Here is a 27307-nt window from a genome sequence, read left to right as displayed (position 1 = left end):
CTTAAAGAAGTCACTCTTCACATTACTCATGCATGTAAAGAACAGCATAAATACATACGTATCATATTATAAATGGTAAACAAGAGGGACAAGTTGATGAATAAGACACATGAGCAACAATAAAGATACTTTAAGTGTTGTTTATGTGTTTTACTCAATATAAATGCATACGTAGTAACAGAGTTGCAATGCACTTTTATTTTCCTATGCTATGCAGGTCTACTTAATCCAACGTGATCCATTATGTACCTAACCTATTTTTAAACACTTATCCCCAAAAATAAATATTGTTCTGCTATAATACACGGGAATATCAATTATACAGGATAAATGAGTTTGAATCCTGAGAAAAACTGAAGAGCGTACGGAAATATCAGGAAGTACTGAAGGAAATTTGTAAATAAAATCCCATGAGAGGGACTGGAATGCTACGAGACAACCCACGGAAGACATTTCCTAGGAAGGGGCTAAAATGCTTGCAAGAAACAATACGCTAGATGGCACCTAAGAAAGGACTGGAAGTCAGGAAGAAAGCGTAAATATCTGTTGCGGAAGACTAAATTAAATGTCCGAAGAAAAATGTTCAGGATAACCTAGACAACACTCTTAAGTTTGTAAATAAGATATATGTAACACTACACTTTATCAGAAAACATTTCGCTCGCGGGACCTTTATCAATACAATGGACTGATGAACCTCCCCGAGAGAGAAACGTTTCTTAATAAAATGTTTCGGTGCTATAGATATATGTCTTATTTGCGTACTCTCGCCGTTCATATACCTGATTCCGGAAACCAACTTCACGTTAGAAAGTGAAAGGAAATTTATTCAATGTTGGAAAAAGAGGCTTGGCAAATTACAACAACGGGTAAAAGTAACAAGGAACCTGAAAGACCACCTCAAGTGAACACCATCTGGGGATGGCGGGGAAGCTGGGAGAAAGTAAAGACCACATGATTACCTCGACCCGACGTTGAAGGAAAGATATAAAGAAGCATATCATAGATGACAGAATATACTCTATATGAGAGTGAGCTTTATTTCCACCCTGCACCCAGTAAATAAAGTACATTTCAATATACGAATTACGTAATAAGCAATTGCGGAACAAGGCTTTGAAATGAGCTCCCTTCGCCACGATGTTGAAGGGCCCTTGATTAAAGGAACTGTAGCTGCAACCTGCTTCCTCACTTCAAACCTGACTGCCTCTCATTCACCAGGAGCTGTATGACACCTCCGAATTTGGGACATCTCCATGAATATAATAACTAAGAGGTACTTCAGCGTTGAAAATTTCAAGCAGATCGGCTTATGCATTCTCAAGTTACATAACAATAAAAATATAATAATAATAATAATAATAATAATAATAATAATAAACTTGAAATAAGAAATAAGATGAGGTAGGATAACGATACTTGGCTTGTAAATCAACAACAGCTTTCAATATTAATCATGTAAAACCTTTCAGTAAACAAAATTATTGCATTTAAGAAAAGAAACATCATCACACTAGCGTTTTAAAAAGGAAAATATCTAAAAGCATATCAAAAAATTACGAAAGTGAAACGTTAGCACTAGTGCCAGCGCTGGGCGTGTGCGCTCACTCACCAACAACACCGCAGTGTGTACTGAAAACACCAGACCGGTCCTGGCCGCTCACTGGCATGCCACATACATGTATAACTTTCTCAACCAACCTTCCACTCTCTGTATTGGACTGAAGAAGCCATTGGTTGGCGAAACGTTTCCACAATAAAGATACCGAAGTGTTGTACAAGTGTCTAATTCATCGACTTGTGGGTTTTCTGAACCAGTTATCTACACACCAAGATGCATAATATGAATATATTTTCTTTGCTCGAGTGATATGTAACTGATTTTACTGTAACTTCAAGTCGACTGACCTTTACTGGGCATGTATGTGTACTTATAATTAAATAAAAGCATACAAAAATAGATTGATACTATTTGATGTTACAGAATAGTTGTACAACACATTAAAAACAAAACAAACGTTAATAAAAAAGTTTCAATTTAATTTTTATCACCTCTGTCTACTACTGCATTTATTGACAATGGTATATTATTTTTTTACTAACAGGCGAAAATCCAGCATAATATAAATGGAGAAATTCGCTTAAATCAGTGTGTGGCAATAGAGTCGTAAATGAATGGAACAAACTCTTAGGTAGCGTCATTGGCACGAGATCTTTGGTCAGCTTTAAATAAAGGTTTAACGGGTATATGAGTTGGTGTAAGTTAGATCTGCCTAACATGGGCCACTAGGCCTTCTGCGGTGTTCCTTCATTCTTACATTCCTTTTTTTTTTTTACTTAATCTTTAAGTTTAGAAGGATATGTTGACATCCTGGGAATGGTATAAGTCACAACATACTTTAAAATGAAATAAGATAAAATAACGGCTTTCTTATCTGTGGAAAAAAAAAGCGTGACGTCCAAACAGGCAATGACGAAACAGTATTTTAAGTGGGGTCCAGGAGACTAAACTGCAGCAGGCCACCTATCTTCATCAACTATGCACCTAGGTGGCCATGGTGGTCAATTTTGTACTTGCTGGAAGCGATGACTTGCCTCTCTTTTCGTTATGGGACACTCAACTCAAAGTAAGGCCAAGGTCTGTCGCTTTTTCCCATATTGAAAAATTACAACAATCGTCTGTTAAAGTTCAAGTGGTAGAATTGAATCACTGTATTAGACTAGTCCTACCAAAGGTCATAAGTCACACTCGGAGGACACTATAACTAGATGTTCACACGTTATTCATCCATCCATATATTCTGAAAGTACCTTACAAACATTAGTTCCACAAATATCTGATATAATGACAAATTCTTAAGATGCGTACTATACATATAAAATGAAGGCTAGTCATGACTTTATTGAACTTGGCGTTAATTAGCAGCCACAAGAAGCAGTATTTTGGGTTATCTTAATTAATATAGCCCTAATAGTACTGTTTAAATGTAACCGGTCAAGGTCGCATCATTTCCAAGAAAAAAAAAATTGAAGCTAGTGCCCATCCCCTACCATTGTTTGAGCTGATGTGATAGTTTTTACCTTAATTCTAGTGTAGTATTGACGTTCTAAAATGCATGCCTAGTATAAATAAACAAATAGCTCCTCACTCGACCTACAATATATTGAATTACGATACACCAGAACTGGTCCATACGCCCTATATCAGACTCTCAATATGCTATAAATGATACACTGCACTATATCATGTATTTATAGAAATCAAGATTATTATTATTATAATTATGGCACTAAATTCCGTTACACCAAATACTGTGTACAACCTTTCAATATTTCCCATGCATACAATAATACTTATACTGTACAAAACATAGTAATTATACTGTACACACTATAATAATTGCATATACCGTACAAAATATAGGATCCACAGACACATTAATTACTAACATATGGTACTGTTAATACTAGTACTGCATACCATCCATAACTTTGAAGCATGATATACAAACGGGAGTTGTGGATGAATGTTCATGGACCCAAAAATTAAGTTTTGACGTTGGCACATGTAATAATCGCACCTGTTATAAAACAAAACAAATACAGATATTATCTAAAAGTACCTCATTGTCTTACCGTCAACTAGAAAACACACACACACACACACACACACACACACACACACACACACACACACACACACACACACACACACACACACACACGCAAAGGCGGACAGAGACAGGATGTTCCAGAGATGGGACACAGAAACAAGGGGTCACAATTGGAAGCTGAAGACTCAGATGAGTCAAAGGGATCTTAGGAAGTATTTCTTCAGCCACAGAGTTGTTAGGAAGTGGAACAGTCTGGCAAGCGATGTAGTGGAGGCAGGAACCATACATAGTTTTAAGACGAGGTATGATAAAGCTCATGGAGCACGGAGAGGGAGGACCCAGTAGCAGTGAAGAGGCGGGGCCAGGAGCTGAGTCTCGACCCTAGGTGAGTACAGTGCGCGCGCACACACACACACACACACACACACACACACACACCGGTGAAGAGGTGAAGAGGCGGGGCCAGGAGCTAAGACTCGACCCCTGCAACCACAAATAGGTGAGTACACACACATGCTAGTCTGTTTCGGTACACAGGTCTCTCCCGTGATATTTAGACAATCTACATGCACGTGCTTACGTAAATAGCAAAACCCTTGTTTAAAATGTTTAGTTCCCTGAAATTGCTTATTTGAGTTTGAGGGGGAAAGGGGGGAGGGGGATGTGAAGAACGGAACCGTAGCTCTTGGTCATAGTGTCATGGACTAGTTTACTTTTTGTAAACCACTTATAATATACATCCTGAATAAAAACTGTCTGAAAATACTTGTCACAAAGTTTAAAGAATTTATGACAAACTTCTGTACGACTATGCAGGTAGTGCCAAGTTTGCAAAATACTATTACATTATTCCCTCTTTCTTTCAATTGTGGCTGTGTTTAAGCAACATATAAAGCCTCATCGGCTGACTAAGGATAATGTAAAGTACGTAGGGTTAACGCAAATATCTGCACGCCCAGCAAAAACTCAATGAATACATGCTCCCAGAAACGTAAAATAGCATTAGTAGAAATAAAAAAAAATGCGTGTAAAACTTAGTATTACGCAGACAAAATAAAAATGATTATAACGTAGTGAGCAAATCTGCAACCAATGCATTGCATATAACTAATATAATTTACGTTGTAGTTCCGAAGCCCATATTTTAACCTTCAGTGAACACAAATGATCTCTAACTCTTTGTGCTGGTTAAAATGTACCTTACTACTGGATAATGTGTGTTAGTGTGTGTGTACTCACCTAGTTGTGTGCTGGAGATAACACGTACTTCCGAGCTCATGTATGCACTAGCAAATGCTTCCATACACACTAACACACACACACACACACACACACACACACACACACACACACACACACACACACACACACACACACACATACATACATACATATATATATTGGTAGTAGTATTATATTTAGGGGAAGCGCTAAACAAGTAGGGTTCACATAGCTCAGATTGAGTATTCAAGAAGGCAAAAGACAGGACCGATTCCCTGCATCAAGAGTTAAAAAAATGCCTCTTCTGAAAATTTTCGACTTGCAAAGTTTATGCTTCAAACCAAGAAGACTCTCTGTAGATTTAAGATGTATAGGTGCCAGTTTACTGGAGAATGATACTTCTGACCAGCTTTAAATTTCAGTTCTGGTATATTTTGCTCAAAGGAAGGTTCTCTCTGTTAATAGCTCTGTAGTCCCAATTTGTTATTTTTTCTGAACAAATTGGGATATCGGTTTCCATGAAATAACTTGAGAATGCATCTTCATGTACCCCTCGAGGGTGTTGATATACGTTACTGTACCCAGTGAGGGTGTTACATTATTTATTAAATTTACAGGGAACGCTAAACTAGTAGGGGGTCACAAAGCGCCTGAGGGAATGCGAAGCATTCAGGTTCGCTCCAAGGAAAACGAAATCACGTCCAAGTTCATGGCTTCTTGAAGGCTTTGAGGTACAGCTACTAGGCCGCTTGCGTACGACGAGATATAAGGGGTTCGGTTTATGAAACATAAGGGATAATACCTTTCTCGGGTCGCACAGGGAACGAAATATATCTACTGTAGTTCAAACACAGACTTCCAGAATAAAATCCATCACACTACCAACCAAAACAGTTTCATGTCAATTTATATTATGTGAACAAAAGAAAAGATTAACATTTTTGTTATAACTCACACACCATCATTCCCACTCTCATGTGTTGAAAAGTATTTGCTCTTATTTAATAAGACTTCTAAACACGTTACCTCACAGCTTAGACTTCCCTCTAACCAAGGTATGCAGTATTTATTAGAAGTAATCAAAGACTCAGGACCGGAGCGTTTTTTAGACTGCTTTACTAGTGACACCACTGTGTGTGACGTTAAGAAATCATTAAAACAAGCTCCTCAATGTGCACATATCCTTCTCAATGCCAGGTCTAGTGACGCAAGAGACGGTGGCCTACTATGCCGCCTTAGACGTTAATGCATACCATTTGGCACGTGTTTATGTCAAGTAAATACGTAGATTTTAAGGATGAAACTCCAAAACAAAATGATCCCGTAGAGCCTTTTTCTCATTAGGTTTATTGAAAACATTATATTCACTGATTCATGTGCTGTAGTAATCTAATAATTTAGGACGCATATCTTATAAAATCATATTATTTATCTACTTGCCTAATACGGGTGACGTAAGTAAGTTATTTTCACCAAGTATCTTGGCGTGAGTGAACATACAATCACCCACAACTGTCAATGAAAGTTCACTGTCCTAGTTAAAACAGTAAAAGGATAAAGACTTTTTATATGTAGCGTTCTATGTAGAGAAACGAGCACTGAAAAACAAATATATATATATATATATATATATATATATATATATAACACTGCGATTAGCCAAGGACTCGAACCCATGTTGTTTTGACCCGCCTCATAGTGAGCAAAAACCACATGACGCTCTAATCCACAGGACCACCAAATCCTAAAAGAACCAAGCACCCAGCAGAGCTAGGTGCGTTACCTTGATCCGAGGACATACGGTGGTGTGGGTGCAGATGTGCACATGACACACATGCCAACTATTCAAGAATCTTGCCCTAATTACCGTACACCAGTGTTAAAAATCTGAAGCCGATCGGATAAGGAACCCTCGTACCTTTATCCATGATGAGTTCTCAAGAGTTTTTGTTACTCCCAGAGGCCGGTCATTGGCCAGGATCGTCTGGTGCTGGTCTGGTCAACCAGGCAAGCACTAGGTTATAAGTGAAATAAACGTAAAGATAATGAAAAAAGGAGATTCAAGTAATTACATACTTAAAAGTAATACTTATGTGGAAGCGTTAACTCACATTGGTCATACAGCGCCTAACAACCATGTAAAAGTTCCCCTTCGGGGATATCAAATAAAGACTGCGGTAGGACTACTGACCCATACTAAGCAGGTCCAACTCATGCTCAATCACTCTTAGTCACGTAATTGTCTAAGCTTAAAACTACTCAAGGTTTTTGCTTCGATGACGTTTACTGGCAGTTCCACTCGTTTACAACTACTGCCAAACATATAGTGAGATGAATGATCACAAAAGCTCGCCTCCCCCTTCCCCCATCCTTGATCCCTGCCCTGTGAGTTGTGCCAGTGAGTGCCACACCTCGCCCCCCCCACTTGGGTTCACCCACAAAGAATGGGGTCATATATAGAATAGGGTAACAGCACACTGCAGCTGTATGCATTTGTTAAAAAACTAAAAACCCTCAGCCGTAGAGTGTACTAAGCTAACAACCAAATGAACCCAGGTTCGATTCCCGGGCAGAGCTACAGGTATGGGCGCGTCTCTTTAATGTTGTCCATGCTTAAGTAGTAGTAAATAATTGCCTGGGTGTTAGTATACTACAAGCTGTCGGTGAATTGAAAGATGCCGAGGTAGGATAACAGCTATTACTTTGCAAAAAAAAAAAAAAAAAAAAAAAAGAGAAAGGACATGCGCAACAACGAAGGAGTGGGCAGAAAAATGAAGAAAACGACAGGCTGAAGGTGGGGAGGGCAAATCCTTGCAGGATGAATGCAGTAAATCGTCGATAAGGAGACAGGTCGAGTAAAAACTCCTAAAGGCAAGAATATACTCATCGTATATGTTTGTCTTTGTGTATTCGTGGCTTCTTGTTACCCTTGCAACAGGGATAACAAGAGGAGACATGTGTTTTTCCTGGAGATCTGGTGGAGGACACAGTCAACAGGGTAAACATGATAACGGGTGCAACTCCCTACCACCTGCCTCAGCTCTGGTGGCATAGATGCTGGCAAGAACAAGAGGCGCCAAACACAAGGCAGCTACATATCCAACTTGGCTAACGGTATCCCTTAAATGCAGCTCCCTGCCAATAAGACAACAGGAAATGAACAGATAACCAGGACAACAACAACTGCAAGTGAAAGGGTATTTGTAAATATTTGTATAAATGGTTTAGAAAACCGACAAATTGATAAGGAGACACTTGTGCAACATTTGGGTACGGCTGGAAAACATTAGGGACGTGTTTCCATAAGACACCTGCTGTCCCTGTTCACCCATCAGTGTAAAATGGGTACCTGGGTGTTAGTCGACTGGTGTGAGTCGCATCCTGGGACAAAACTGACCTAATCTGCCCGAAATGCTCTGCATAACAAGCGGGCTTTTTATACAGTAGTATGCCATTTATGTCAGCTAGGCCTGTATACCTTGTACATGTACTTGTAGTAAATAAAGATATTACATTATTATTTATTCTGGAGAATAAAGATACCCAAATGTTGCACAATTGTTTCCTTTATCAATCTGAAAATATACCCTCAGCTGGGGTTAGTTTAGTATTGAAACATGTAATGGTGTTGATACGTATTTAAAAAAAGATCCTCACCACTGAGAAATGTATAAGAACATAATGAAAGGGCACTGCAGTAGGCTTATTGGCCCATGAAAAGTAGGTTCAACTGTCACCAAGACACATCCACCCATATACCCATCCAACTTGCATTTTAAAGCTACCCAGAGTTTTCGCCCCAGTGACACTACCTTGGAGTTTGTTCCACTTTTCTACAGTTTTATTGCCAAATCAGTACTTCCCTACATCTTTTCTAAGTCTAAATTTTTCCAACTCGAGTCCACTGCTGTGATTCCTGTCTTGGCTAGATACTTTCAGCGCATTATTTATATCTCCTTTATTTATTACTGTTTTCCATTTGTACGCTTCAGTCATATACCTCATAATTCTACGCGTTTCCAGGGAGTGCTAATTCAGTGCCCTTGGTATGGTAGATTTGAGTAGAGTCTGCCAAGTACGGTCCAGTAGACCTTGATTCACGGTACTCTCCCCGCCCGGGTCTTTTCCAGATGGTGACCCGGCTTTGGCTCCCTGTCTTGGGAGTCTGAGACCTATGTCTGCCATGGGAGGAGGTATAAGTACCTCATCTTCTGGGACCAACTGTCCCCAGGCTTAGCCCCATGCCCCACCCTCACGAGACAGGGAGAAGCTAAGCCTCTGGTCTGCCATCTTCCCCGCCCCAGGGGGGCTTGTGAGAATGGCAGTCTTGTGAGCTGCAGGTGGTAGCAAGCTCTGGCTCTGGCACCTTCCCCATCCTAGGAGGGCTCGTGCCAATATTTTCCAACGCATTTATGTCCGTTCTCTAATATGGAGACCAGAACTGAGCAGCGTAATCTAAATGAGGCCTTATCAAGGATATATAAAGCTGAAGTATAACTATAGGTCTTCCATTATTTATACTGGAGACATCCATATTATCATTATATTTACAAAAACGTTAAATCTGCGTAGATTATTTAGCAATCGGCATTAATTTGATCATCGATGCAAGTTTGTTGGCATGTTAGGCTTAAAGTCTGTCGACTATAATGCTGCCTTTCATCTGAACACGAATGTCAAAAGTCCTTTAATCACTTAAATATGGAGTAAAGTCAATTTTTAAGTGTATATAACGACTCTGTATACACTGAGGGACCCCTCTCGCGCATAGCCCGAGCAGTCAAATAAGCAGAATTGTTTTAAAAATCGGTTTTATTACATTCATGGGAGCATTAAACCCGTAGGGGTCATACAACGCCTAGGGATATGGAAGACATTCAAGCTCGATTCAAGAAACTGGAGCACAGGTCTAATTCCTTAGATCAAGAGTCCCTCACCAGCATCACTGAATCTTCCTTGACGAAAGGACGAACTAATATTATTTAACATTATTATTATATTCGAAAACAGGCGCTAAAGACGTATGGGTCATACGGCGAATGATTAATAACTATATTCACGAAAATTAACGTGGTTAACCAAATTTTTAAGTGTGCACCAAAACAACGAATGTTAGCAGTCTAGCCTGACCTTACTAAAATTTCTGTAATATGACAACTGTACTTAACGTGTCTATGGCTTACCTATGTTGTTAATATTACTAACATTAATGAAATACATTAATTTTGTGGTTCGCTCCTCATCTTGCCATATAGGACAAGCGAAAATTTGTGTATGCAATAATTTCGCCAAAATCATTTTGAACCTAACGAAAAAAATATATTTCATTGTGTTTGTTTAGTATTAAATTATTGTAAATAAATCTAAAATATATTTAGTTGGGTTACGCTAAAATAAATTGCGCTTGTTATAATAAGGTTAGGTAAGTTTTCTAAGATTCTTTTGGTGCAAAATTAAAAATTGTTACATTAACATTAATGAAAAATATATATCTTTAAACGTATAACAGAATTTTTTAGAAAGGATTTAATTTTAAATGAGTTCTTGCTGATTGACCAGTTTTACATTTTCGGCACGACATATATTATATATATATATATATATATATATATATATATATATATATATATATATATATATATATATATATGTGTGTCGTGCCGAATATGGAAAACTGGTCAATCAGCAAGAACTCATTTAAAATTAAGTCCTTTCTAAAATTTTCTCTTATACGTTTAAAGATATATTTTTTCATTAATGTTAATGTAAAAAAATTTAATTTTGCACCAAAAGAATCTTAGAAAACTTACCTAACCTTATTATAACAAGAGCAATTTATTTTAGCCTAACCCAACTAAATATATTTTAAATACGTTTACAATAATTTATTACTAAGCAAACACAATCAAATATATTTTTTTCGTTAAGTTCAGAATGATTTTGGCGAAATTATTGCATACACAAATTTTCACTTGTCCTATATGGCAAGATGAGCGTTGCTATTTAAGCCAAGATGGCAAGCTCTGCCTATTCGGCACGACATATATATATATATATATATATATATATATATATATATATATATATATATATATATATATAGAGAGAGAGAGAGAGAGAGAGAGAGAGAGAACGGAATCAGCAAGACATCCTATTGGGGCAAATGTTCCACAAGGAAGCATGCTGGGACCATTGTTATGGAATGTCTACTTCAATGACCTTCTTCATCTCATCCCAGAATCCCATGCATGTGCAGACGACTGTACACTGACATTCATTTATCCAAGAGAAGAAATGCCAGCTGCTCTAAGCTACATCAATCACCAGCTGAGAGCTATATCAGCTTGGGGAAATAGATGGCAAGTAACATCTGCACCTGATAAAACACAAATGATGGTCTCTAGGCACCATGATGGTAATGCTGGTGCAGTAGTAAGGATGAATGGAAGGGTGTTGGCACCTGGGGAAGAAGTTGATATCCTTGGGGTGAAATTTGACTCCAAACTGACCATGAAGAACCATGTTGTAAATCTTGCAAACACGGCAGCCAGGAAGCTTACAGCACTTCGCCGTATCTCGCATCTGCTTGACAGCAGGAATTGCAAGATTCTGTACGCTCACACCTTGAGTATGCTCCACTTTCTTAGTTTGCCTCCCCCCTCTCATCTGCGACTGCTTGACAGAGTAGAGAACAGAGCAAGACGTCTCATCTCTCGCCTGGACCAATCCTGGATAGATCTGTCATTTCAACAGAGCCTTCAACACAGGAGGGATGTGGGTGACGTTACTATTATGTACAAGGCAAATAGTGGCAAAGTACCACACTTGGATCCACTTCAAGGACAGCGTGAAGCAAGCTTCTATACCATAAGACGGGCAGAAAGCAGCAACTTCACTCTGGCTGTACCCTTCTCCAGATTATTATTATTATAATCAAAAAGAAGCGCTAAGCCACAAGGGCTATACTCTTCTCCAGAACATCACTCCATCTGAGATCATTTATTCCCAGGATGACTCGAGTCTGGAACACATTCGTACAGCATTATGATGTCAACGAGATAAAGTCAGTTGATCAAATGAAAATGCTGGACCACAGATGGGTCCAACTTCATCCTGTTCCCTACTTGTATGTCTCATTACAATAAAAATGTTTTCAAATGAGCTGATGTAGGTAACAGCTCTTAGCTTGTCAAAAACGTTAGGAATCCTTAACCTGTAAATAGCTTGTCAATAAAGCTAGGGAGAGAGAGAGGGAGAGAGAGAGAGAGAGAGAGAGAGAGAGAGAGAGAGAGAGAGAGAGAGAGAGAGAGAGAGAGAGAGAGAGAGAGAGAGAGAGAGAGAGAGAATGGTGTATTCCGTTCAAGATCATCGTCAGACTGGCCTTCCCCTGACCTCATATTTATCTGATAGCCCTTTAGTTGACCTTTTACCTGTCTGCGTCTTACCATTCTGCATCACTATTCACTAGCCTAACGTTCACAACAGAGAACGAAAGCTTATCTTAATGTTAGGTAAAAATTACGCGCGCACGCGCAGCACTCCGGCATATCTGTTGCAGAAACGTTTCGCTTGCACGAGAGATTTCTTCAGTGGAATACAAGGGAACAGAACACTGGAGACGGCACAGGAAGTAGTTCTGAGGTGATCAGTCCCTTAGCTTTGAGAGGGTGTGGTTAGTCCCTCAAGTCTACAACAGTGTTTTGAGCCAACCTCTCTCTTTCTCTATCATAAGGTTTGAGAGATTGATCAACACCAATCCAGGCTGAGGGACTGATCACCTCAAAACTAATAGCGTCAGTGTCCTATTGACCAGTATCCCACAGGAACCTCACGTGAATGTGAAAAGTTTCGGCAATAAATATACCCAAGTGTTGCATATGTGTCTTATTCGTCAACTTGTCAGTATAGTATGCTATCAGTAATATGAAGTTATTTGAGAATTTGTGACTACTGTAAAAATCAATTGAATGAACTAAAGCCATTAAAAGACAGACTTTAGATACAATAATTACATTAAACTTGTTAGAGCCCCTCGCCGGCATCAAGGAACTTTTCTTGGGGAAAGATTCTTGCTCTCAGAGCCACCAACGAAATATATCGTGCCTCTTTAATCAGGATCGGTCATACAAATTAGACTGCCCTAAAATGGATTTTTTTTTTAATTTTCGCGAGTGCTCCGATATATATTTTGTATGATATAAGTTGATATATGTAATATTCACTGCACCAAAATTAGCTTAGGAAATCTAATCTAACCCTTCCAAAATTAACGTAACTATCTTACTTTAAACTTACCCAACCTATCTTATGCCTGTTTAAATTTAGTTGGTATTATGCTACAGGAAATGAAATTGCTTTTTTTTACGAGTTTTCAGTTTTTCTCCTCCCGGAACCCGGCCTTGAGCCAAGATCGTCCAATGCTTGCTTGGTCAACCAGGCTGTTGCTGCTGGCGGCCCGCTGGTCGAAGTTATTATGAACAATGTATTCACAAAATCTGAGATTCTTAAGAAGCAAGAATGCTAATCACATGGAATATCAACAACTGCACAACCCAGGGCAGCATGAGTTTAGAGCATGTCGCTTCTGTCTCTAGCAATTGTTTGACCATTATTATATAATCTTGGATGGGGTAACAAACAAGCAAATTGCAGCAGTAGGTGACACAGACTTTGTAAAAGCCTTTGACAACTGTGATCGTGGTGTAGCAACTCACAAAGGAATAACTGGAAAAGTGGACAGATGCATATTTAACTTTCTAACCAACAGAACCCAAAGTGTAATATTGAACAGGCTGAAATCAGAGGCTGCCATAGTGAGACTGTTATCCAAGGAATAACATTTGTCCCTGTTCTCTTTCTCATATCCGACAGATTTATATATAATAGTGCCTATTATCCTTTGCGACGATACTTACTTGAATCTACAGGAGAGTGGAATCCAATGATGAAGCAAGCCTCCAAGCTGATATAAACAATGTCTTCTACGATGTTTACCGAGAACAAGTTTTAATTAATCCGTTATGGAAAGGCTTAGGAAGTAAAGATTGACGGAGTATAAAACTATAATCACTTCATAGGGCGAAAGAGACTTAAGAGTAGTTGTCAGAATATCTCACCTTGAAGGATCACAACCATATCACTATCACAGTCGCAAGGAAAATGATAGGATGGATAACTAGAACCTTCAAAACAATAGAAGCCAAGCCAAAAAATGATAATCTTCAAGTCAATTGTTTTCTCTCTCTGGACTGGAATACTATAATGTAAACAGCCCCGGTTAAGGAAGGCGAAATTGCAAACCTGGAGAATGAGCAATGAACCTTCACTGCTCGTATAAATTTAGGCATGCACCTAAATTATTGGAATATTTAAATTGACTCAATCTGTACTCCTTGGAACGTAGGCGAGATGCATTATAATCTACACCTGGAAGACTGTGGAGAGATTGATCCCAAATTTTCTGGCCAGCAACAAGGAAATCTGGTCTGGGACCGGGCCGCAGAAGCGACTACAGGTAATCACAAATCATTTCATATGAAAGAGGCTCAACAGACGGTGCAAAATACCTTTATTGAAAAGCAAGGGTGCAGTGAGTACACTAAAGGACCCTACAATAAGTGTGAAGGGACCAAGACTTCAACATCCTCTCTTCATGCATATGGGGGGGATTACCAACAGGCCCCTGCCTGTCTTCAAGAAGGAACTTGATAATTTCCTAAAGTCAGTTCGTGATCAGCCGGGATGTGGTGCATACATAGAACTTTCCGCAGATAGCACCAACAGCCTGGTTGATCAGGCCATTCACCGGGAGGACTGGTCTGGGCCCAAGAAGCGGGGTCGCTGACCCTCGAACAAATAGGTAGGTAGACACTGTTTTATCTAACAAAACGTAATTTATGCGCGCGTGCCTGTACTCACCTATATGTGGTCGCAGGGGTCGATTCAGAGCTCGTGTGTGCGTCAGCAGATCCACCCACATATTGAACAAACTGTTGCATATCAGGCAGGGTGTCCCCTGGAAGCCAGCAGCTTATCTACCACAGTATCAGTAATTTACCTTCACAGTTTCTGATAACACAGATACTACAGTCTCAATACATGTAGAAACTCTTTTTTAGCTATATAAACTTTAGGTGTATTATGTAATATATCAATAACAACACTGCGACTAGCCGAGGATTTGAATCCATGTCGTTTTGGCCCGCCTGATGGTGAGCAAAAACCACATGACGCTCTAACCCACAGGACCACCAAATCCTACAATAATCACGCAACCAGCAGAGCTAGGAGTTTTACTGTGATCCGAGGACATACGGTGTGGGTGCCTCAGAGCTAATTTCATTCTACTCCCAGTTTGGTGTACTAGCCTCCACGAGCAGTATATATATTATTGTAACCACAGGCGAATGGTATTTAATCAATAACAACACTGCGACTAGCCGAGGACTCGAACCCATGCCGTTTTGGCCAGTTTTGGTGAGCCTGTTTTCTGTTCTTAGGTGACAGGGGTATAGAACTTAGTGTGATCTTGTGCATTCAGAGATGCTCTTCTGCATAACACTGTTGTAACGTGTGGTTATTCGAGTTACTGTCACCTGGAACCAGTCTCCTCGGGCTCCTCTCATTATCAAGGAGCTTTCGCCCACAAAACTCTCGCTCACTGAATATTTTGTGCTTTTTCACACCATTTTCTGGAAACTCTTAAAGAAGGTTATGCGTGAAAATCCCACGATATCAGCAGCTTCTGAAATACTCAAAGCACAACGTCTGGCACAAAAAAAAATCATTCCATGGTCAAAGTCACTTAGATCACATTTCTTCCCCATTCTGATGTTCAGTCTTAACTGAACCTCTTGGCTACGTAATATATATATATAATATATATATATATATATATATATATATATATATATATATATATATATATATATATATATATATATATATATATATATATGTCGTGCCGAATAGGCAGAACTTGCGATCTTGGCTTAAATAGCAACGCTCATCTTGCCATATAGGACAAGTGAAAATTTGTGTATGCAATAATTTCACCAAAATCATTCTGAACCTAACGAAAAAAATATATTTCACTGTTTGTTTAGTATTAAATTATTGTAAACAAATCTAAAATATATATAGTTGGGTTAGGCTAAAATAAATTGTTCTTGTTATAATAAGGTTAGGTAAGTTTTCTAAGATTCTTTTGGTGCAAAATTAAAATTTTTTACATTAACATTATTGAAAAAAAAATATATCTTTAAACGCATAAGAGAAAATTTTAGAAAGGACTTAATTTTAAATGAGTTCTTGCTAATTGACCAGTTTTACATATTCGGCACGCCACTATATATATATATATATATATATATATATATATATATATATATATATATATATATATAATATATATACATAAATATATATATAATATATATACATAAATATATATATATAATATAAATATATATATATATATATATATATATATATATATATATATATATATATATATATATATATATATATATATATATATATATATATATATATATATATATATATATATATATATATATATATATATATATATATATATATATATATATATATATATATATATATATATATATATATATATATATATATATATATACATGTATATATATATCAAAATGGTATATAACACCGACAGGTTGGTAAGTAAGACACATTAGGCATCTTTATTCCGAAAAGTTTCGCCTACACAGTAGGCTTCTTCAGTCGAGTACAGAAAGTAGGCAAGAGCAGTAGGAATGTGAAGACGATGTAATCAGTCCATCACTCTTTAAGGCGTAGATATGAGGTTGACTATGGAACAGAACTTCTCCAGGCTGAGGAACTGACAACCTCAAATCTACGTCTTCAAGAGTGATGGACTGATTACATCTTCACATCTCTACTGCTCTTGCCTACTTTCTGTACTCGACTGAAGAAGCCTACTGTGTCTAGAAGACTGCATTTGTCCCAGCAGTGTTTCTAATATTTACTAGTAAGATGCTGAATACTCTGACACCACGAACGTTGATAAAATGTTACCTTATTATGCTCACGGTGCCTCTGCTTTTCACTGGGTTTATTTTATACTTTCTCTCATATTTCTCCGGTATACTGCTATGGCAGTGTGCAGATTTGGGACTAGGCTCTTAAGTACTCCACACGTATATTAATCCTGTATCTCTCTCCTTCGCTCCAGAGAGTACACATTTAAAACTCTTTGGCATTCCCAGTAATTTAAATACTTTACTTTATTGGCTCTATGCGGGTTGCAAACTTCTGTATCTCCCCTGCCAGAATCGGGACAATCAACATTGAACAATGTTCTAAACGAAAGCACAAGCGATTTGAATAGTGTCATTGGCACTATTTCCTTTGTTTTGAATGCTCATTTTCCTGTCTGTCGTGACACTTGCCTTATTGTGTTCTTTGAAAGAAACGTCAGTCAACATAATTACTCGCAGGTCTTTCACGTGTCCCTTGCGGTCTGTCTGAGGATCCTCTAAGGGTTTGCATACGGTATTCCTTTTGATTTCATTTTTCCCATAACAGAGGAGCTGGAACTTATTACCACTGAATATTATGTTGCCAACTGGAAAACCATGCTGATATCCTGCAATTTTTTCCGTCTATTTTGTATCCGCAAATGATGATACAAAACTCTGGCAACTGTTTTTAGCTATTATGAGGATAAAAATCAAAACAGGTATCAGGGCTGTGCCTTGGGGTACTGAACTTTTTACCTCGCTAATGCTAGATTTTGATGTTTAATATACCTGGAGGGGGTTTCGGGGGTAAACGCCCCACGTCCCGGTCTGTGACCAGGCCTCTTGAATATTTGTATTCTATTAGAAAGTCGATATGTTTACCTATTTTCTCCGTTATGCCAACAGCTTTTATTTTGCGTGCAATCACCCTCATGTCTACCACATTTGCGTTTTGGTTTTCTTCTAACTCCTCTGTAATTTTGTCAAAGTGGTTTAGAAATTGTGACACAAAAACTTCATTAATAAATAAAAATTCTTTAAAATAAAGAATTAACACTCTATACTATGAAACTGATACCCTTTCACAACATTAACCTAGTAACTTATAATAAATTACTGTGATGCATAAAATGGGAAGAGACGATACATTCCCGCCATATACCACTGACTTTGTAAATTTATCCTTTCGATGTACAATATTCAGCAACTTATCATGCCAGGCAACAGTAATGCAGTTGTCACACGCACCTCATATAGATTTATGGGTAAATTCACTTAGTCTTCCACTGGTATCCTATTTCTCAAGCTCTCCTAATAATTATACAATTTCTAGCAACTCTTTACTACGCAAATATAACATTACAACAAATTGCATATATCACTGTCAACACTATTCTTTAGAATTCTTAAGCTTACTTCAATTTAATACAGCCCCTCTTACAGGTCATTCACTCGAAAAACAATGATATACTACCAATACATAAATACACAAATAACCCGCACATAAAAGAGAGAAACTTACGACGACGTTTCGGTCCGACTTGGACCATTTACAGTGTGACTTTGTAAATGGTCCAAGTCGGACCGAAACGTCGTCGTAAGATTCTCTCTTTTATGTGCGGGTTATTTGTATCGTTCCAGTCACGGTATTGTGCTTTTTTTTTGTTATTAATACATAAATCACCATGAAACGAATCAAGGTATAGTAGAACTTGTTTGGAAGCAAATGATTTTTTTGAACATTTTGGTGATAACTGTAGCTATGCCTCACAAAGCATTCACAAGAAAGTTTATATTCCCCAAACATTGGGAAAGGCAGCGGGCCTCCAGCAGCAACAGCCTGGTTGACCAGGCAAGCACCAGACAAGCCTGGGCCATGGCCGGGCTCCGAGAATAGTGAGACTCGAAACTCATCAAAGGTACAAAGGTACCACCAAGATTATAAACTTCGCCAAAATTAGACATCAACATGTTTGAAGTTCAAGGTTAAAGGAAATGTTGAAATACTACTATCTCTTCTCCTCAGAACAATTGCAATTAGTTTTTATATCAGCATACATCGAAATTATGTGGCAATAGCCATATCATATGTCAAAGCAACAAACTCATACAAATTCACAAAACAGCACATTACAAGCACGCGGTCTTTTGTATCAATCATGATGTATTCCCAATTACTGGCAAGGCTAAACACTGCTCCCGCCCAAACTCATTTAATTTTGTTACTTTCAGCAAGTATGCAAAAGCAAATGAATATCTTCCGACACCACAATTATAATTCATGAACTCTTAAAGCCGTGGAATATAACGGAGAAGTTGTCCTACCGGGTACTGTAAGGAACTGGATGATTTGTAACAGTTAAAATTGCAGAGCGCACAGGAAGATCGTCCGACTTGGTACCCGTCGGGTTATACACTCTGGTGGCAGACCAGTGGAGACTCGGCCAGCATTGTGTGCCATTAAAGACCAGGGCAACTTTCCCCGTCACTTTCACTTACTATACTACTAGACTCTGCTTGCCTGAGTCACTTTCCCACCAGCATCATTTACTAAACTACCACAATGTACTTGCCCGAGTCACTATCACGACCGTCACTTATACTACACACTTAGGTGGGCAAGATTTCCACTTGTCCTCGGCCTTTAAAGTTCATTCAACCTTTTATTTTTTTCTAAATACTTCATTTTGTAAGAGGCAAGGACAAATGATTCTATGCATGTATGTATACGTATTTTTTATATATATATATATATATATATATATATATATATATATATATATATATATATATATAAATCTTATGTTAGAAACCTTTCAAATATCAAAACGTAGCACAAACTTGTAATAAGCACAAGGAAGAAAACTACAACAAAACAACTCTTACTACTACAACAGCAGCTACTACTACTAGAGATTCTGTTATTGTCCAGTGCTGGGTTTTCGAGAAATTCACAAGCTCCCGCATCAAGCCATAAATGCAACAACAACGATGAAGAAGAGATATTAACGTGTAACAAACAGTGGTCAGTAGACCAAGCGAAACCACTTGGAAACAAACAACAAAAAAAAAAGACAGGCACTTTATCTTGCGGTCTCAGTTTGATACCAGAATACAGAGTACTCATGTTTTTATGGATTTTTGTGCGAGTGGGTTCTCTGGTGACAAAAAAAAAAAAAACTGTATATTTGAAGAATGACCCGTAAATAATATAGTATTGTCAAGAGCATTGTGAATAGAGGGGGTTGGCTCGCCCAGGGTCCTGGAACTTACCTGGGTCACAAGCCGTGGATGGAACTCGAATGAGAGCCTGCCTTGAGCTGCCTGGCCAGTCTGACCAGTACCAGAGATACGCCACGCCCACCCTCAAGGACGTCACCCCCTGCTTCAACTTGCACACCTAAAACCAAATATAATTCCTGTTTCCTAACAGAACAGCAAGGTCAAGCGGCCATAGTCCCCTGTCAAATGCACGTAGTTTGAGAGGCAAGGGTGCCTCGGTACACTTGTTCTTAATGATACCACAAACACTTTCTAGTTATGTATACATATGAATGTGTACGTATGCATATGTACACAAGTGTATATTTATACATGTGAATATGTACAGGTCCCAACTCATTGCTAGCATGTGTGTCCATGCTTGTCTGTACTCACCTAGTTGTGGTTGCAGGGATTGAGTCTCAGCGCCTGGCCCCATGTATGCATGTTCATATGTATGTGCATATGTATGTGCATATATATGGATGTGCATATGTATGCCTGTGCATATTGTATGTATCTGCATATTGTATGTATGTGCATGTAAGTCATAGCAAGTGGGAAAGAACTGCAACTCCTCAAGGCATTTACTAATATATAATCAACATTGAAGTAACTAATCAATTACCAACTTCAGGATTCATATGCTGTATGACCCTAGTACATTTAGCGCTTCCTTTGATAATAATACTAATCAGGATTCATATCTGAAACATGACTCAGGGTATCAACATACAATATTTAATTAAACCAACCAAAATAGGAGGTGATGTTCAAAAATCCTATATGAAACATGTTGGTTACTGAATGTATTAATGCTGGTAGAATTACCGACAATATGTTTGGTAAAAGGACATAAATGCAACTAATGTGACAATTTATTGTCACGTTGACTCACGAAATCGTAATGACACGATCGTAATGACCGCGAGTTCAATCCCGGCCGGGATATGTTTTTTTTTATTGTCACATTAGTTGCACTTGTGTCCTTTTACCAACATTGGTTACTATCTGAGAGTAACAATAATATACAAAATGTGACAAAGCATGAGCAAAGCTGAAAATTAAGGGGCCTCACCAAGGAGAAAGGCTTACCAAACCATACCCCCGGCCGGGATTGAACCCGCGGTCATAGTCTCAAAACTCCAGCCCGTCGCGTTAGCCACTAGACCAGCTAGCCACAATAAGATTCATAAGAACATAAGAACATAAGAACGAAGGAACACTGCAGAAGGCCTACTGGCCCATGCGAGGCAGGTCCAAGTCTCCTACCGGCCAATGCACCCAACCTAGTCAGGTCAGGTCACATTGACTTAAGGGAGGAACACGGCAACCGACCTGGTAGCACAAGCTATCAGGTCTAACTCACACCCACCCACATCTACTCATGTATTTATCCAACCTATTTTTAAAGCTACACAACGTTCTGGCCTCTATAACTGTACTTGGGAGTTTGTTCCATTCATCCACAACTCTATTACCAAACCAGTACTTTCCTATATCCTTCCTGAATCTGAATTTTTCCAACTTAAAACCATTGCTGCGAGTCCTGTCTAGGCTAGATATTTTCAGCACACTATTTACATCCCCTTTATTTATTCCTGTCTTCCATTTATACACCTCAATCCAACTAGGTATATTTCTACACCATAGGAAGGTTAGCACAGGCACCTCTGTGACCACAAATGCAAGTTTTTACAGACGAATCTCCAGCTAGCGTGGCCGTGACGAACTCTAGCTCAAGCCCCATTACATAGAATAACAGAAAACTACTCTAAACATAGGGTAAACTGAAGTTAATTGAGAGTATCAAATGAATATTAATCATTGCCACTGAGCTCATTGACTCCTATGGGTTCAGTGCTGTCCCTATGAATATATTAATAACCATTTTAAAAACTACATGTATTTCAGTCACTATGCAATATGAGGCATCCCTGTATTGCATAACCCCAAGCCCATATATGTCAATGCATGCAAAAAGATCAGTCCAAAGTGCAGCATTGCTGTGCGATCCAAGAATGATATCCCCCATATTGCATAAACATAGCCTGCCCCAGTAGGTCAATGCATGCAAAATAGATTAATGCAGTGCTGCACGAGTTTCTAAAGCAGTTAAGTATCAGCACATGGACACTACTACATTTTTAATATAAATTACAAATTATTATATATACAGCATTAAACTTATTCAAACCTTGACTCGCGAAATCATAACACCATTGCAACAAACCTTCCACTAACAAACACCACCTTTGAAGCCACATTGAAGAAGAATTCTTTCATCACCTGCATATTGAGTCTGAAGCAGCTCGGAATTTGAATGATCATGTTATCAGTGTTGAAGGGTGAAGATAATAAGAACATAAGAAAGAAGGAACACTGCAATTAGCCTACTGGCCTAGGCCAGGCAGCTCCAATTCTCCCACCGGCTTAAGCCAATGCCTTGACCTAGTGAGGCCAGATTATTATTATTATTATTATAATCAAAAAGAAGCGCTAAGCCACAAGGGCTATACAGCGCTGCAGGGTAGGGAAGGAAGCAAGGGAATTGGATGGCAGAAAGGAGGGGGGATGATCAGCAGGTTACAGAAAACAGCGGGGCAGGGGATAGTACGGGGGTAGAGGGTAGCAAGAGATACAAGTAGAAAGGGCTGAAAGTATCAGAATTTGTGAAGTAAGTCAGTCGTTGTCAAAAAGTCAATGAGAGAGTCCGGATGAAAGGTGGGTCCATCAGCGAGAAGGGAAGGTAAAGAGAGAGCAGCGGGGCGAAGACGACGACAGAGGTAAATTCTGCGTGCTCGTTGATAAAGTGGGCAGTCCAACAGAATGTGGCTGACTGATAATGGAGCTTGGCAATTCTCACAGAGAGGAGCAAGACGCCTCTCCATGAGATATCCATGAGTAAGACGAGTATGGCCAATGCGAAGACGGGAGAGAGTAGTCTCCCAACCTCGACACTGGTGATAAGAAGACGGCCAGTAACCTATACTCGGTTTAATAGACTGAAGTTTGTTGCCGAGCATAGTAGACCAACGTTGTTGCCAACGGGTGTGAAGGTGGGAAGATATTACAGCAAAATAGTCCGTACATGGAATACCTCTATAAGAAACTGGTAGGTCATGTACTGCTGACCGCGCAGCAGTGTCTGCCTGTTCATTGCCCTGTACGTCAACATGACCAGGGACCCAACAAAAAACAATATCTTTATGCTTAGTAAAGATGCGGCATAGCCAAAGTTGGATACGGAGGACTAAGGGGTGAGGTGTATCAAATTTTTTTATAGCCTGTAAAGCACTAAGGGAGTCTGAGACAACCACAAATGATGACACAGGCATAGATGCAATACGGATAAGTGCTGTAAGGATGGCATATAATTCAGCAGTAAAAATACTAGCTGAAGATAGTAAATGCCCTTGTACGACGCTGTCCGGAAACACTGCTGCGAATCCTACGCCGTCAGAAGACTTAGAGCCATCTGTGTACACAGCAATGGCATGAGAATGAGAGTGAAAGTGGTCAAGAAAAAGAGAGCGGGAAGCGACCATAGACAGTTGGGCTTTCGAGCAAGGGAGGGAGAAAGAACAGACTCGAACAGCTGGAACTTCCCAGGGGGGTAGGGAAAAGTGAGATGCTACATGTACATAGAAAGGTGGTAGTTGAAGAGAAGACAAGAGCGAATGAAGGCGAAGAGAGAAGGGACGGAGTAAGCAGGGGCGGCGAACAAATAAAGAATGTCTACTAATATCAGTGACCATTCTATAAATGGAAGGATTGCGGAGATCATGAGAGCGTACATAGTAGCGCAGGCAATGGGCATCACGGCGATCGGATAAGGATGGAACGTTCGCTTCTGCATAGAGGCTTTCGACAGGGGAAGAGCGAAAAGCACCAAGGCATAAACGTAATCCTTGGTGATGAATGGGGTTAAGGCTAGAGAGAGTAGCAGGAGATGCCGCTGAATAGATCTGGTCACCATAATCAAGTTTCGATAAAATAAGGGTGGAATGTAGGTGAAGGAGGGTTCGACGATCAGCTCCCCACGAAAGATGAGCAAGGGTTTTAAGAAGGTTCAGCCGGCTGTGACAAGTTGCCTTCAGAGAGGTAATGTGAGGTTTCCAGGATAACCTACGATCAAAGAGGAGGCCCAGAAACTTGACTGTATCACGTTCAGGGATACGTGAGCCATAGAGGTACAAAGGATGATCAGAGATGACAGAGCGTCTAGTGAAAGTGATTTGGTGGGTTTTAGTGCTGGAAAATTTAAACCCATGTGTGGTGGCCCAATTGGAAACACGGTCGACTGCATGCTGGAGAGAAACTGTAAGGAGGTGACAGTCAGCGCCTGCACAGGCAATAGCGAAGTCATCAACATAGAGTGGTGACCAAATATTTGATGGAAGACTAGAGGCCAAATCATTAATAGCAAGGAGAAAAAGTGTTGTGCTCAGAACACATCCCTGGGGGACACCTTCAGCTTGGACAAAGTCCGGGGAGAGCACATTATTAACCCGAACACGGAAATGCCTGTCAGTTAAAAAGTTCTTAAGGAAGGATGGTAGATTGCCTCGAAGGCCTAAGGAGTGGGCTTGGGCTAAAATATTATACCTCCAAGTTGTGTCATATGCCTTCTCAAGGTCAAAAAATATGGCAATAACTGAGTGGTTATTCGCAAAGGCATTACGAACATACGTATCCAAGCGCAGTAAGGGGTCTATGGTAGAACGTCCCTTACGAAAGCCATATTGACGAGTGGAGAGACTGTTGTGTGTCTCTAAATACCACACTAAACGTCTATTTACTAGACGTTCCATTACTTTGCAAACTGCACTGGTAAGAGCAATGGGACGATAGTGGGAGGTTTCATGTCCCGTAGTGCCTGGTTTGCGGAAAGGGAGAACAATGGCGGATTTCCACAGCTGTGGAAGAACTCCTTGTGACCAAATAAGATTGTAAAGGCGCAATAGGACTGCAAGGGCTGACTGATGTAAATGTTGTAGCATACGAATATGAATGTCGTCGGGCCCAGCTGCCGATGATCGACAAGCTGAGAGTGTTGCCTCCAGTTCTTGAAGTGTAAAAGGCACATTATACTGTTCTTCTCTGAGAGAAGAAAAGTCCAAGGGTGCTAACTCTCTGGCAGACTTTGAGGAAAGAAATGAGGGGCATAGATGGAGTCCCTGAGAAATACGGACCAGATGATTGCCAATTTCATTGGCAACATCTAGTGGGTTTGCTATATCAACACCGGCAACCCGCAGAACAGGAGCCGGGTCAGGAGAATATTTACCACTCAGTTTTCGTACTTTTTTCCAGACTGCACTCATAGAGGAAGCAGAGGTGATGGTGGAGACATAATCTCGCCAGCAAGTGCGTTTAGCGTCACGGATGACACGGCGAGCGATCGCACGCTTCTGTTTAAAATCAAGGAGTCGCTCTGTGGTTCTATTGTACCGGTACCTGCCCCATGCAGCGCGTTTCAAACGTACTGCACGAGCACAAGCAGGAGACCACCAAGGCACGCATTTCTGAGAATGCCTGCCCGAAGTTTGGGGTATAGAATGAGAAGCTGCGGTGAAAACGGAGGACGAGAAGAGGTGTAAAAGCTCATCGATGGAGGACGAAGAAGGAACCTCTTTAAAAACAGTCAGGTGTGAGTAAAGGTTCCAATTTGCCCGATTAAATTGCCAGCGTGGGGTGCGAAGAGGTGGCGAATATGAAGGGGAAGTAAGAATGATTGGGAAATGATCACTGTCATGTAAGTCCGGGAGAACAGACCAAGTAAAGTCTAATGCGGCGGAGGAAGAGCAAACTGAGAGATCGATGCAAGAGAGAGTATGAGTCCGAGGATCAAAATGGGTGTGAGTACCTGTATTTAAAACATGGAGGGGGTGGGTGGCAAGAAAAGCCTCTAACTGAATTCCACGGGAATCACAGTGAGACCCTCCCCAGAGGAAATGGTGGGCATTAAAATCACCAAGTAACAGAATCGGTGGCGGTAATGACGAAACAAGGAAGGCAAAATCCGGAATAGATAATGCCCGAGAAGGAGAGAGATATAAAGAACAGAGCGTATACCACCTATGTAAGTGGATACGGGCTGCTGTGTAATGCAGCGAAGTATGAATAAATAGCTGATGGTACGGAATATCAGTGCGGAGAAGAAGGGCACTTTCATTAAAGGTCCCATCAGGAAAAGGAGCTGAAGAATACAATAAATTATAGCCTGAGATGTGAGAAATAACAGCAGAGTGTAATTTTGGTTCCTGTAAGCAAACACCAACAGGGGCAAACTGGGAGAGTAACATCTGAAGCTCACCCCGATTACCCCTGAGGCCGCGTATATTCCACTGTAAAAAGGCCATGATTGGCAATGATAAAGATACTTGAAATCCGCAGGTAAGGGTTCCTACGGACTAGAAGGGTTAGAAAAGTCCACATGCGGAGGCAGTGGAAAATGTTCAAGCAGCGAAGGAACGGTGCGCTGTGAAGAAAGGAGTTGCGCAGATGGAGCAGAGGAGAGAGAAAGAGCGGAAGGTGGATCAGTGTCCATTGATGGTTTGGTCTCTGCAATATATTCAGAGATTGCTTCAAGTGTTTCGGAATTCAGAGATGTCGTATGGGAGACAATATTGGGAATGGTAGGGGGAGGATGAGTAAAGATTGGAACTGTATTGGACTGTACCAAGGTAGGGGGGGGCGAAAGGGTGGAGGGAACTGGAGAAGCGTGGCAGGGGACAGAAGAGACAGGAACCTGGGAGGTGGCAGAAGAGGAAGAAACTTGGGAGGGAACAGGGGAGGAAGGTACATTACGAGGAGGAGGGTGAACCTCTGCACTTGTAACTGAGCCAGTGAGAGGGGAAGAACTAGGGACAGAGACAGGGAGGGTAAAATGAGGAGGTGGAAGATGGGTAGGAGGTGTTACCGGACCTTTTTTTGACTTTTGAGAAGTAGAGGGACGATTGGGAAGAGGTGTCGTACGAGGTCTCGTCGATACTGAGGCTTGTAAGAGAGAACTCGAAGAAGCAAGATTAGACTGAGGCGTTGAAGTAGGGACGTCTGAGCCGAGGACAGCAAAAGGATTAGATACAGGAGTGATTATGGGAGAGGTAACCACAGAGGTGGGTGTAGAAGATGGGATACCAGAAGTGGGGGGACGTTTTGAAACACGGGAATAAGAAACACGTG

The 27307-nt window shown here is 40.0% G+C and overlaps 1 protein-coding gene across 6 annotated transcripts in view; it reads right to left on the bottom strand.

The window, feature by feature from the left end:
* LOC128690860 (UNC93-like protein MFSD11) overlaps positions 1–27307 on the bottom strand; it is a 184683-nt gene that overhangs the window by 104159 nt on the left and 53217 nt on the right. Inside the window, exon 1 of one of the 6 annotated variants that reach the window (XM_070088278.1) lies at positions 20132–20189. The exons of 2 other annotated variants lie outside the window; for them this stretch is intronic. The gene's annotated coding sequence lies outside the window, so the exon portion shown is untranslated. Of the gene's footprint in view, positions 1–14753; positions 14850–19183; positions 19282–20131; positions 20190–27307 lie in introns of those variants that run through there. 3 more of the 6 variants (XM_070088281.1, XM_070088279.1, XM_070088276.1) reach the window with 3 other exon arrangements.

This window comes from Cherax quadricarinatus, chromosome 24 (genome assembly GCF_038502225.1).
Source record: "Cherax quadricarinatus isolate ZL_2023a chromosome 24, ASM3850222v1, whole genome shotgun sequence".
NCBI classification, from domain to species: domain Eukaryota; kingdom Metazoa; phylum Arthropoda; class Malacostraca; order Decapoda; family Parastacidae; genus Cherax; species Cherax quadricarinatus.
Note: the sequence above shows the minus strand (reverse complement) of the source record. Positions and strands in the feature narration are given on the sequence as shown.